The sequence below is a fragment of the Orycteropus afer genome, unplaced genomic scaffold, assembly GCF_000298275.1.
Source record: "Orycteropus afer afer isolate SDZICR_OR568_19922 unplaced genomic scaffold, OryAfe1.0 scaffold00193, whole genome shotgun sequence".
Classification (NCBI taxonomy): domain Eukaryota; kingdom Metazoa; phylum Chordata; class Mammalia; order Tubulidentata; family Orycteropodidae; genus Orycteropus; species Orycteropus afer.
This window is the reverse complement of record NW_006921780.1, coordinates 3250659-3264421: the sequence shown is the minus strand read 5'-3', so window position 1 is coordinate 3264421 and position 13763 is coordinate 3250659. Positions and strand designations below refer to the sequence as shown.

The 13763-nt window shown below is 37.7% G+C and overlaps 1 pseudogene; it reads right to left on the bottom strand.

The window, feature by feature from the left end:
* Positions 1 to 16: 16 nt before the first annotated feature.
* Positions 17 to 11401, bottom strand: LOC103202842 (annotated as a pseudogene).
* Positions 11402 to 13763: the final 2362 nt, after the last annotated feature.

Here is a 13763-nt window from a genome sequence, read left to right as displayed (position 1 = left end):
ATGATTGCCTGAGGCCCTATGGCCATCCCCTAGGGCCGTTCATAATGTAGACCCTGCCACTGTAACATAAGACACACATCTCCTTTAGGGGGAGCACATGGTCCCACAAAGACACATCCTGTATCTCCCCAACCAAAGATAGTTTTACATCAAATATTCCTCCAAAGGAAAACTGCTCTTGTCTGAGGATAATCTAGGCCTCTGCCCCAACAGAGTATCCCTTTGTCAGATCCTTCCTCCCCACTGGTTTCTCATCAGCCCAGAGTTCAGCAATCCCTGAGGCGGACTCCCAGACATGGATTGGAACATAAGGTGACTAAGGTACCTTGAAAGTGGCTTCAGCATTCTCAATGTACAGAATGCACTTTCTATTTTGTTCACAAAGAGAAGCTCATTTGCCTGGGACCAAGTGTTATAGAAGAGGCTGTAAGGATAGGTGAAGTCTGTGAAGGTCTTCAGGCACAATGTGAATTGCTGCAGTGGCTTCTTCACCACAGGGATCAGGGACACATAGGCTATGTCTGATTCTTAAGGGGAAAATAAACATCCCTTTCAGGTCTGTGGAGAAGAGACTATGCGATAAAAATTTGGTTAACTCTCTTGTTTGCTTATCTCTCACTGGGGAACATATGCTACCTCCTGGCAGAGAAAATATAAAGCACACTGGAGTCTACAAAGTGTCTTTGAGCACATTAGCTCAGTTACTGTATAAGCAAAATGTTAGTGCTAAAAGACAAGGTTTAGTTTATTTGTCCTATCAAAAAGAGGAATTAAAGATATCATCTTATATCAACTGTTGAACTCCTGGGTGGCAGAAACGGTTAAGCACTGGGTTTCGGAAAGTTCACAGCCATGAAAAGCCTTTGGAGCACAATTCTGTTCTGAAACACATGGGGTCACCATGAGTTGGAATCAACTCAACAGCAACTTTTGTTATAATTTTATATCAACTGTTGTACTTCCCCAAAATATGCACTGGAATTCTAACTCCATACCTATGGATGTAATACCATTTGGGAACAGAGTTTTCATTGTTATGTTAATTAGGCCATACCAGTGCAGTTGTTGTTATGTGCTGTCAAGTTGGAGCCCAACTCATAGCGACCCCTCCTTAGATTGCCGCATCTTTCTTCTGAGAGTGTGTCCTAAAACTAATCACATCTGAGATATAAACAGAGCAGATTAGTAGAAGCAAGCATATACTAAGGAAGACAGATGCAATCAAGAAATGCCTGGGCTACTAAAAAGGAAAGAATTGACTTGGCCAAGACCCTAATTTGGACTTTCAGCCTCCAGAACTTTGAGAAAATAAAATTCTGTTATTTAAAGCCCCCTGCTTGTGCTGTAGCAGCACTAGCTAGCTAAGACATCAACTCTCCCTATCTTCCTTGCAGACTTCATCCCAATAGGAAACACCCATTATAGAAAATGAAACATGGCTAATTTGTTGAATGTAATGGATAAAAAATGTACATCTCGTATCATCTCTCCCACAGACACACTAGTCAGACTGGACTTTCTTCTATGGGATACTAGCGATTAGAATTACCAAACAAAAACCACTGTTGTAGAGTCTATTCTATTCATAGCGACTCCTCCTTGGGTTTCCCAGGGAGTATCTCTATGGAAGTAGATTGCCCAATCTTCCTTCTGAGGAGTGGGAACAGCCAGCCTTCCAGTCAAATGCCTTAGGCAGTAGGCCATAGAATTACATATAATTAAAATGTCTCTTCTTGAACAATGGCTTGGCTGCTCTAGACCACTACCAACCCTCATTGTTAGTACAGTCTCGGGTGAAGAGCGGTGTGCAGACCACATTGCCCAGACGGTTATAGTGCCTCACTTCCCTCTCCACTCCCTTTCTGCAGCTTTCGTGTGTGTCGGTTCTGAGCCAATCTCCCATTGTTTGTCTCCCCACGGAAAAAAAAACATCAGGATCTTGGAATTACTAAGCACTGAATTATTTCCTCATAAAACCCACAAGAAAATAGAAGGCTTTAATCATTATAAGATCCACCCCTCCCCCCTTTTTTTCTTGCTTAGGAAAGCAAATTTAACAAAAACTAAAGGTCTGGAAAATAGAGAATAATGACAAATTGAATCAAGGGAGACATAGTCTGGAAGCACTATGAAGTCTTGAATTGAGTTAGTTTTGCTTAATAGTAGGAAATGGAAAAAACAGCATGAATTCCTATTTCCTTAGATACCAGGGTTTTTCAAGAAATATTCACCCTAGATGAAGAATAGGAACAGAACACCTAGGGAGAGGAAACTAGGAAAAGATTAGAGATTCCAATAGCAAGAGAGAGAGAACTTTGTCCAGAAAAACTTGCATTAGAAAGATGGGAAGGTGAACCATTCATTTTACCCTGTGATTTTATTATTTCCCTGTGTTTAATTTGTAATTCTGACAGTATACAAACCTGGACCAAAATAGCATGTTTAGCCAGAAAGTGAGGCTTTGAATAACTTATTACTGAGAGTGATGTGATAGAGAAATGGATATGTCAAACTTGGGAAGATAAAGTTTCACTTAGTTGCAGTAAAAGGGAAAAAAAATGGGGAAGGGGAAGTTGGTGGATTGCCAAAACATTTAAGCCTTTTTTTACTGCTAATAAAAATTGACTTTTATAGTTTACACACCACAAGTATGTTTATCCTTTAACTGATTTCCCTCAGTCTTCCTAACAACTCTTTACAAGATAGATCTTATCTTTCTCCCCATTTTAAAGATGAGGAAGCTAAGGCTCAGACAAGTTGAGCAATTTCACAAAGCTAATTCAATTAGTTTGGCAGAAACTTGTATTCTAAATTTAAATCCAATTTAAATCCAATTTAAATTTAAATTTAAATCCAATTCTTCTAAGATTTCACATTTTCTCTCACCTGGCCTAGACTAAGGCTTTCAGAAGTATCAGAGTGAACATCCCTGCCCTGAAAAACTTCTCTTTTTGTAACAAAAGCCTCATGACCCTCTTATTCTCTAAAATGAGATGTAATACTGTTTCTATATAGCAAGCAAGGGATCTCTGGTAGCATAATGCCTAAGGCACTTGACTGCTAACCAGAGGCTGGCGGTAGGCAGATGGGGCAATCTACTTCCATAGTGATACTGCCTCGGAAACCCAAGGAGGGGTCGTTATGAGTTGGGTCCAACTCGATGGCACATGACAACAACAACAACATAGCAAGCAAATACAACTCCCTTTTATCCACCCATGAGGCTTCCTTATGTCAAATACATCTTTACTCCTCACCTTCTGTGATGGTTTTAAAAATATGTCCAAAATCAATCTCCTTTGAATGTGGCTCTTTTTAAATGAACGCTATATAGAAGAAGTGAGTTATGTCACTTCTAAAATTAGGTTGGAAAAGGACTGTGACTTCTACTTGGGTGCATTCTCTCTATGCGTTGGATCACTTACTATGGGGAAAGCCAGTTGTTATGTAATGGGCTGCCCTGTGGAAGGTCCCATGTGGCAAAGAACTAAGGAATGCCTCATGGGAACTAAGACAGACCTTCAATCCAACAGCCTATGAAGATCTGAATCCTGACAACAGAAGAACGTATGAGACGTTGGAAGCAGATCCTTAGTTGAGCCTTCATATAAGACTGCAGTTCTGGTTGTTTGACTTCAACTTCATGAGAGACTTTGAGTCAGACCCAGGTAAGCCAATCTCTGATTCCTGACCCACAGAAATTATGACATAATAAATGTTCGTAATTTTAAGCTTCTAAGTAGCGTAGTGGCTAAGCCACTTGACTGCTAACCATAAGTTTGGCAGTTCAAACCCACCAGCCACTCCTCGGAAGGAAAGTTTGGCAATCTACTTCCATAATGATACTGCCTTGGAAACCCAAAGAGTGGTCACTATGAGTCGGGTCCAACTCAATGGCACATAACAATAACAACTAAGTTTTGAGATAACTTGTTATATAGCAATAGATACTTTACACACTATCATTCACTCACACCTTCCCCAAAACTGTAAGAGCAGCACCAACAACAATAAAATATGATGTTCTCCAGTTCCCTTGGGACTTGGAGAAACTTTCTTTCTAAGTCAGCTCAGTACCTAACTGAATGTGTCACACCTCCTAAGAGAACGGTTAGGAAGAGTACACCCAGAAGAAACTTCTCCATCTTCTTCTCCTTGGGTCTTTAGGATTAGTGGTGGAAAGGATAACAGTAGTCTTAGTAATGGAGAGACACTCATGCTTGGCTTCTTATACTGTGGCCTTTAGGGTAATACTTTTGTTCCAACAATAGAATGCAAAGTTATATGTAAATGTTAACTAGACCAAGATCTAGTTTAAAAATAAAATTGTTTACTTTTTGGTCTATTGTTTCAGTTGTTGTATATTCCCTTCTCTTCTAACTGTTCTATTTCTTTCTGAGCAGTCTTGTTTATGTTCCTCAAGGAAAGAGACTCTATGTCCTTATAAAAGGACATTTTATTACCTTACATGTATAAGAAAATTATTGTAGTATATTGTTACAAGTCTAAGATGTTGTTATTTGCCCTTGAGTCGGACCCGACTCACAGTGACCCCTTCTTGGGTTTCCGAGGCAGTATCACTACGGAAGTAGACTGTCCAACCTTCCTACCAAGGAGTGGTTGGTGGATTTGAACTGCCAGCCTTCTGATTAGCAGTGCTTATATACAGTATACATAATTCTTAAAATTTGAAACAAAAAAAATTTGGTCATCTGAAATTGGGTATGTTTTAAGACCATTTTTCCTTATCAAATTTTTAAACATCAATGAAATTGTTAGAGTTTCTCAATGTATTTAAGTCTACTTCATGATAGACTGCTACTTTACTACTATTCCCTTGGCTTCACAAAGGACAATACTGGAAAGCAGAAATGAGAAGAAACAGTCTTTATTGTAAACCTTTGGGCAATGCTCTAAGATAAGCACACTTAATGGACCTGCTGGAGGAACGATCCACTACCCTGTATTTGCACCGCACCAGAATATTAAGGACATTCACTCAGGGGGCTGTGGAATTAAAAATAGATGTGAGAAGGAGAATCTTTGGCTGGTGAGAGTAGAAAACTAGCCCTTGTGGTCCTGAAGAAGTAACCAGGTTGTCTATAAAGGAGTTATTGGATGTTGATTTTCAGATGGTATCCTTCACCTAGAATCAGGCCGTCCACTAGGAAATCAGGAGCTCAAAGAAGATGTCTGTGAAGTTAGACTGAGCCTATCTCAAAAGGACATGCAGTAGTGACTGGATCCTGAGAACAAACTAGTTATGTTGTGGCCTAGATGTATGATTTAAAAATTTGGCTATAAACATTTTATCCCAGTGTTTGTTTCTGTCTCCGAGAAAACTATTTCTAAGATGCTCTGTAATATCCCCCTTTTTTACTCATTGCACATCATTAAACTCTAAATCTAAGAACCTACAAGCCATGTGTGTTTTCCCCTACAACTCAATCTGTAGCGCATATCACTGTGACTAACTTATAGTAACGGCCCTAAAACTATGTATGGAATGAATTAGTGTTGGTGTTTCCAAGTTGATGAGAAGTACTAAAGGAAGTTGTGTGAGTTAAGGCTCTCAACAAAAGCCACTGCAGTTAGTTTTAACAGTCTGTTTCTACTAAATTATACTGTGTAATAAGCCACCTCAAAACTCAGTTTTGAAAACAGTAAGCATTTACTTGGTTCATGAGTGTTTGTGATTTGGGGTTACTGGTTGTTCTGGTTTCAGCTAGGCAATTGGCAGCAGGTCAGCTAGCGGTTGAACAATTATTGCATGAGTCAGAAAGAGAGGGATTGTAATTAAAGTATTTTAAGATCCTGTCTTATTTATATAATTTTCAAATAGATCTAAAATAATTTTTCTTTGCCCTACTCTCAATTCTGAAATATATTTATAATAGCATGTAATCAACAATTATCTTAGGAATTTTGAAAATAGTTTTTTGTAATGTATTTTTGCATACTATTTTTACATAATTATATATTATTTTAAATCGATATATTATAACTAAAGTTTGCATTGTAACTTTAATTTGATTATAAACCTTAATTTGATTACAGTCTTACTAACATTCATAATATACATCTTCAGAAACAGATTTGACTTATATACATTTAATAAGTGCTACACAGTATTAAATAAACTGTAAAGTAATTATTCAAAAATAGGCAGAAGTGTTGAACAGACACTTCACCAAAGAAGGTACTCAGGAAGCCAACAAACTCATGAAGAAATGCTCATGATCAGTAGCCATAAGAGAGATGCAAATCAAAACAACAATGACATATCATCTCACCCCAGCAATAATAGTAAGGTTCAACAAGGCAGAAAACAAAAATGATGGCAAGGGCGTGGAGAGATTGCAACTCACACACTGCTGATGGGACTGTAAAATGGAAAAAACACTGTGGAAAATGGTATGGCACTTCCTGAAAAAAGTAGAAAATAGAATACCACTTGATCCAGCAATCCCACTACTAGGAATATATCATAAAGAGGTAAGATCCAGGACATGAATAGATAGATGCAAGCCCTTGTTCATTGTAGCACTGTTCACAATAGCAAAGAGATGGAGGGAAAAAAACTAAGTGCCCATCAATAGATGAATGGATAACCAAATTATGGTAGATACACACAGTGGAATACTATGCACCATTAAAGAATAAGGAGGAATCTGTGAATCACCTCATAATGTGAATGAACTTGGAGGACATCATGCTGAGTGAATGAGTGAAATAACTCAATCACAGAAGGACAAATTATATGAGTCTGTCGTAGCATAGTGCCTAAGGCATTTGACAGCTAACCAGAAGGCTGGCTGCTCAAGCCCACCAGCCACTCCTCAAAAGGAAGGTTGGGCAATCTACTTCCATAGTGATAGCACCTCGGAAACCCAAGGAAGGGTAGTTATGAGTCAGGTCTGACTCCACGGCAGTGAGTTTTATTATAAAAAGTCAAGGAAAAGTCTACACAGGAAAAGAAATTTTCTTTGTTGGTTACCTCGGATGAGAGGGGAGGGGAGGAAAAATTGCTGACTAGCTAAGAAACGTTGATTTTGGCAAAGGGAAAAGCAATAAAACAAAATTACATGACTGGTACAATATCACTAAGGAAAAGGAAGACAGAGAGGTGCACAACAGGTACAAAGGTAAATACTATTACATACACAATACTGCATTATCAATATTAACAAACACTAATCTGTGTGCAGATACATAGGTATATAGACAAAAAAATCTGGTATGAGTTGGTGAATGGGAATATACCCATGACCATACATAGATTTGGCACACGATCTTCCTACATACATATTTGTATGTGCTATAAAAATGTCCATATGCAGGGGACAAAGTTAGAATAACTTCTTAGCTACAACTAAGCACCTTGAGGGATTGAGTTGCTGGGCCCATGAGCATGGGACCTTGGTCATGGAGGACATCAAGCTCAATTGGCACAACATAATACACAAAAGCATTGTTATTCATCCTACTTTGGTGAGTAGTGACTAGGATCTGATAAGCTTAATAACAACCAGGTAACATGTAACTACTTGTCTCTCCTCATTTGGAGCAAAGATGAGTGAGGAAAATCAAAGATATATGGAAAAAATTAGTCAGAGGGAATAATGGACCAAAGAAACCTCAGCCTACATGATCCTGAGGCCATAAGAACTAGATGGTGACTGGCTACCATTGCCAACCATTAGGAAAGAGATCAAAATTGGAGATCCTGGATAGAATGGGAGAGAAATGCGAAACAAAATTAAGCAACATAAAAAAGACTAGGATTATTGATCAGAAAGAGACTGGTGAAATCCCCAAGATCCCTGAGTCACCCTTCAGACCTGGAATTGGAGACATGTGAATCACTTCCATGGCTTAACTCTGAGTTGAACAATAGATAGTCTACGAGCTGAACTACACCAAGGAGATGTCCTTCTTAGAACAGTCAACCATCAGAGATCATAAGGGCAACATTTGCATAAAAGAAATCTAGGCAGTTAGTCTCGGAAGGAAGGTTGGGCAATCCTACTTCCGTAGTGATACTGCCTCGGAAACCCAAGGAGGGGTCGCTATGAGTCGGGGCCGACTCCACGGCAAACAACAACAGGCAGTTAGAAATGCATAGGTAAGAAGGACACAGGGAAAGGTTAACCACAGGTTGTAGAAGGGAGGGGAGATTGTGATCAGTGTCATGAAACAAAATGTGTAGGAACAGTTGAATATAAAATCTGCTTTGTAAAATTGCACCCAAATCACAATAAAAAGTTAAAAAACAAAAGACATCTTCAAGTGCTAAAGAAGAATATTTATTAGATGAATACTTTTTTTTTTACAATCAATATGGTAAATTAAAAAAATAAAATACAAATATAAATGGTAAATAACATCACAGGTTATTTTATAAATACAGACATATGTATTGAAGTATAAAAATGTATGGGGATAATAAAGACAAACTTCAGAATAGTATTACCTATGTGGATAGAGGAAGTAAGAGGGAAGGATGGGAGTGAGACTATGACTGTATCCATAAATTTTATTGCTTAGAAAAAAGAGATAGGAAGAAATGACAACAAATATGCCTATGACAAGTACATGACACTTTATATATATATATATATATATATATATATATATATATATATTTATATATACACATACTCTCTACTTTTCTTATATATTTAAAATTTTATAATAATTATTTTTGAATTTTTAAAGTTAATATGATAAGTTTGAATTTAAAAAAAAATATTGTTGTGATCTGGGTGAAAGTTTACAGAGCAAAATTACCTTCCTTACAGCAGTTCACATATACTTTGTCTCATGACATTGACTGGAATTTCCTACAATGCAAAAGCTCTCCTCCCACTCCCCCCCCCATAGTTACTTCTTCCTTGTGTCCTTCCCTCCCATTCACTACTGCCCCTTGAGCTGTCTCTCTGTGCATACACAGCCCTTCATGATTGATCTCTCCAAGGAGTGTATCTGCCTAATGTAAATGTTCAGCTCATATGCCTGTCTGTCTTTTGTTTGGCTGGAAGTAACAGGACTGGGTTCAATTCCAGACCTGAAGGGCAGCTAGGGGCCATAGTCTCAGGAGTTCCACCAGACTCTAAACAGACCAACAAAATTGGTCCCTTCTTTTTTTTATGATTTTGAGTTTTGTTCCACATTGTTGTTCCACTCTATCCAGGATGTCCTACATAGATGCCCCCATTTTTTAATTACCTTCAGCAAAATTTTGCTTTCATGTGATATTAATGATATTGTTCAATAATTTCCACATTCTGTTGGATCGCCTTTCTTTGGAATGGATATAAATATGGGTTTCTTCCAGTCAGTTGACCAAGTAAGAATAATTTCCACATTCTCTTGTCTTTGGCTTTGGAGCGTGGTGTATAAATTTGAACAATAGTGGTATTAACTGTTCTTCCTGTATGTGTATGTATATTTTTCTATCACTGACAGCATTGTACTTCAGGATAGATCTTAAAACATTTTTTGTGATGATGAATGAGATTAGATATATAAAATGTTATAAAAGTACTAATAGGTAAACAATAAAATCTTTAAATATTTCTATATTGTTGTTCAGAAATGAGCTATTATTTTTCTCTCCCATAGTAAGTTTCTTAAAACAATCAGTTTTTGTTTTTCTTTCAAATATGACTTTTGACCAGAGTACAAATTCTACAGATAAATCATTAGTAACACAGATAAATAATTGGGATAAATATTCTGAAAATTCCATTCATGATGATTTGGTTTTGGGAGATGAGGAAAGAAAAGCCAGTTTCAGTCTCCATATCCTTAAGAATCTTGTTATAATTAACTCACTTTAGGGAAAGGAGAAGTAAAGATCTATACTTTGTTTTGAAGGTAACATTTTGATTCAATAAATTATAGGTAAATGTATGTGGTTAATCATACCTGGTAAGAGAAGGCTTTCATTCCTTCTATTCTTCCTATGCAAAATACAGCAGATGAACATGTAATGATTAAACTCTCATCTCTAAATGGGTCTTAAACAGAAGGACTTCTGTTTACATCTGAGATGTGACCCTCAGCTTCTGAGATGACAGTTTTAGAGACATGAAAGCAATGAAATTTGTCCTTTTTCTTATCAATAGGTGACAAGGGGTTGGAAAAGATCAGACTCCCTGAAAGTAGTATTTATATCAATCAATTCAACTTTTCTATTTCTTATCCAAATGGGAATTGTGATAGGGATTCAGGAAAATCAACTCATAGTAGCTCTGGTAGTGTAGTACCTAAGGCACTTGACTGCTAACCAGAGACTGGTGGTTCAAACCCACCAGCCACTTCTCAGAAGGAAGATAGGGCAATCTACTTCCATAGTGATACTGCCTTGGAAACTCAAGGAGGGATCACTATGAGTCAGGTCCAACTCGATGACACATAACAACAACAACAACAACAATCTAACAGAAATGATAAACACAGCATTAATGTATCATCAGTCCATACAACCTAATGGGAAGAATTCTCTAACATTGAGCATCAATGGCCCAGGGACCAAGTGTGAGAAAAAGGGAAAGATTATTGATTTCCAACCTTCTAAGCTTTTTTTATTTTCTTGGAGCTGAATTTTTGGAATCTAACAAGTAAAATAGAGAAGAGTAATTTTTCGTATATAATCTTTAATTCTTTTATCATATGTAAATAAGCTAACGTATATTTGTAAATCCTGTGTAAATGCCAATAAACTCTATAGAGATAATCAGAAGTCCAACATACAGTCAACATGAAGTTGGTACAATCCTTTTTATCTTGCTTCTTATTTGCAAATGTTGCTTTTATGTACTGATTCCAGAGAAATTCTACACATCAACCTTCCTATGAAGCCCTAGTAAAGAGGTCTGGCACAGTGGCTAAGGTATTTGGCTGCTAAACAAAAGGTCATTGGTTTGAACCTGCCAGCCACTCTGTGAGAGAAAGATGAGTCAATCTACTTCTGTAAAGATTTAGTTTGGGGAACTCCATGGGACAGTTCTACTTTGGCCTATAGGATTACTGTGAGTCAGAATTGAGTTTACAGCAGTGAGTTTGGTTTTTTGCTTCTTATCTCCATCAAACTGAGGAGCACAGTCTATTTACTAAGCATGTTGTTGTTGTTGTTATGTGCCATCGAGTCAAACCCGACTCATAGCGACCCCTCCTTGGGTTTCCGAGGCAGTATCACTACGGAAGTAGGATTGCCCAACCTTCCTTCCGAGGAGTGGCTGGTGGGTTTGAACTGCCAGCCTTCTGGTTAGCAGGCAAATGTCTTAGCCACTATGCTACCAGAGCTCCCCTATTTACTAAGCATAAAGGGCATTTTCAAGAACCCTAGGCCTCTTACCTCAGTCCATGTTGAATAGCTGCAGTCAACTTCATGCATTATAGAACTCTGGGCAGAAGGGAAATACCTGATGCGATAGGGATATTCAACTGGATAGAAGGTAGTGATTGCATGAGGCAGAAGCAGATTCCTTTGGGGCCAACTTTGATGGAGCTCGTTTATTGATGGGGAGATTTGGGGTTAGTCCTGTAGAATTATATTCTCTCATCAAATGAGATATTTCTATCCATTATGGTAGAAACACCCTAGGTAGTCTCTGTTTTGGGGTTGTTTTTTTTTCCCCGTGTAACTTTTATTTTGGTATAATTTCTGGCTTACAGAAAAGGTGCAGGAATAGTACAAATATTTTCTGTATACTTTGCATTTAAATTTTCCAGATGCTAATATTACATACACCATGTCTGCTTTGTCCTCATTGCTTCTTGCCCTTTCATGCTCTTTCTCTATGTTCACACATACACTTACACACACAAACATGCATGCACATGTGCACATGCATGTATGTAGTTTTATCTACATTTTTAAAAATCATTAGGAGTTCATTGCAGACATGATAATCCTTCATTTATAAATACTTCAGTGTATATTTCTTGTTTATTTCCTAAAAACAAGGGCTTATCATAGAGGGAAAAATTGGTTCTTGGGGGACTCACACAATTTTAGATATTACAGTGACTTCTGGGCTTCCAAAGCTCTAACCTACCTGAAAAAAAAATCTTATTTCTTAGTATTTAATTTCTCTGTGAGAGAAAATCAATTTAATTTATGTATCAATTAATTAGTTACTATTTTCTTTTTAAGGATCTCTGGTGGCTTAGTGCCTAGGGCATTTGACTGCTAATCAGAAGGTTGGTGGTTCAAACCCACCAGCCACTTTACAGAAGGAAGACTCTCAATCTTACTTCTGCAGAGATTTACTGCCTTGGAAACCCAAAGGGGGTTGCTATGAGTCGGAATTGACTCGATGGCAATGAGTTTGTTTTGGTTTATTTTCTTTTTAGGAGATAATAATGGGAAAAAACAGAGAGACATTGTCTTACATAATCACATAACAGTTACCCAAATCAGGAAATTAACATTATGTACAGACTTTTTCCGACTCCAAGTTATTCCAATAATATATCTACATCAAAAGTGAATCCAAGATTATCCATTCCATGCCAGTGCCATGTCTCTTCAGTCTTCAGAACAGTTTTTTTAGTCTTTCCTTGTATTCATGACATTGACATTTTGAAGGCTATTTATTTTGTAGAATATCCCTCTGCTTAGATTCAATTGATGTGTCCTCATGATTAGATTCAGTCAATGCCCTTTTGGTAGAGTGCAATTGTGTTCTTCTCAATGTCCCTTTAGGTCACTTGCTCTCTCAGAGTGAAGCACTATTCCAAGCAGTGGGACTATAGCATAGGACAAGACAAGGTCTCTGCCCTCATGGAGCTGACATCATAGAAAAGAGTTTACAAAGGGCTGAAAAAGTATTTCCCTTAGAAGAAAAGACTTGGGAGTAACAAGGGAAGAGGACTAGCCTTATTCTTTGCAGTTCAAGTGATTGGACAGAGTCTGTTGGGAAACAGATTTAATTCAATGTAAAAATTCTCTCTCAGAGTGCCAGAGATGAAATGGCATCCTCAGGGAACTGCTGAGTTTCCTGCTACTCAAGTGACAACGTTAAACAACAATTAGAATTTGATCTGTTATGACTTTCTTTGAGAAGTAGCCTGGTCTCTATGGCCTTGGGAAAATAAAAACTCTATGAGCCTTAAAATTCTTATCTCTAAAATGGAGAGAAAATAATAGTGCATATTTCAAAGAGGCATTGTAAATATTAAATGTGGTAATAAACAAAAGGTTCTTAGCTCAGTGCCTAGTATTTACCAAAGACTTAGTGTGGAATATAATTATAAATATTTTTTATTGTGATTTGGGTGAAAGTTTACAGAGCAAATTCATTTTCCATACAACAGATCGTACACATTGTGTTGCATGACATTGCTTGCAAGCCCCATAATATAACAACTCTCTTCCTACTTCCTCCCTGTAGTTTCCTTTTCCCTGTGTCCTTCTTTCCTATGCATTCCTGCCCACTGACCTACCTCCCTGTGTAAATACTGCTCTTCTGATCTCCCATGCTTGATTTTTCTAAGCAGTGTACCTACCTAGTATAAATGTTCACCTTATATGCCTATTATAAATGTTCACCTTAAATGCCTGTCTATTGTTTGGATAGAAGCCACAGGAGTGAGTTCAATTCCAGGCCTGAACAGAGACTAGGGGCCATAATCTCAGGCATTTCATCACCCTCTATCAGACCAGTAAGCCTGGTCTTTTTAATGATTTTGAATTTTGTTCCACATTGTTTTCCCACTCTATCCAGGATCTCCTACACTGATCCCTTTCTAAG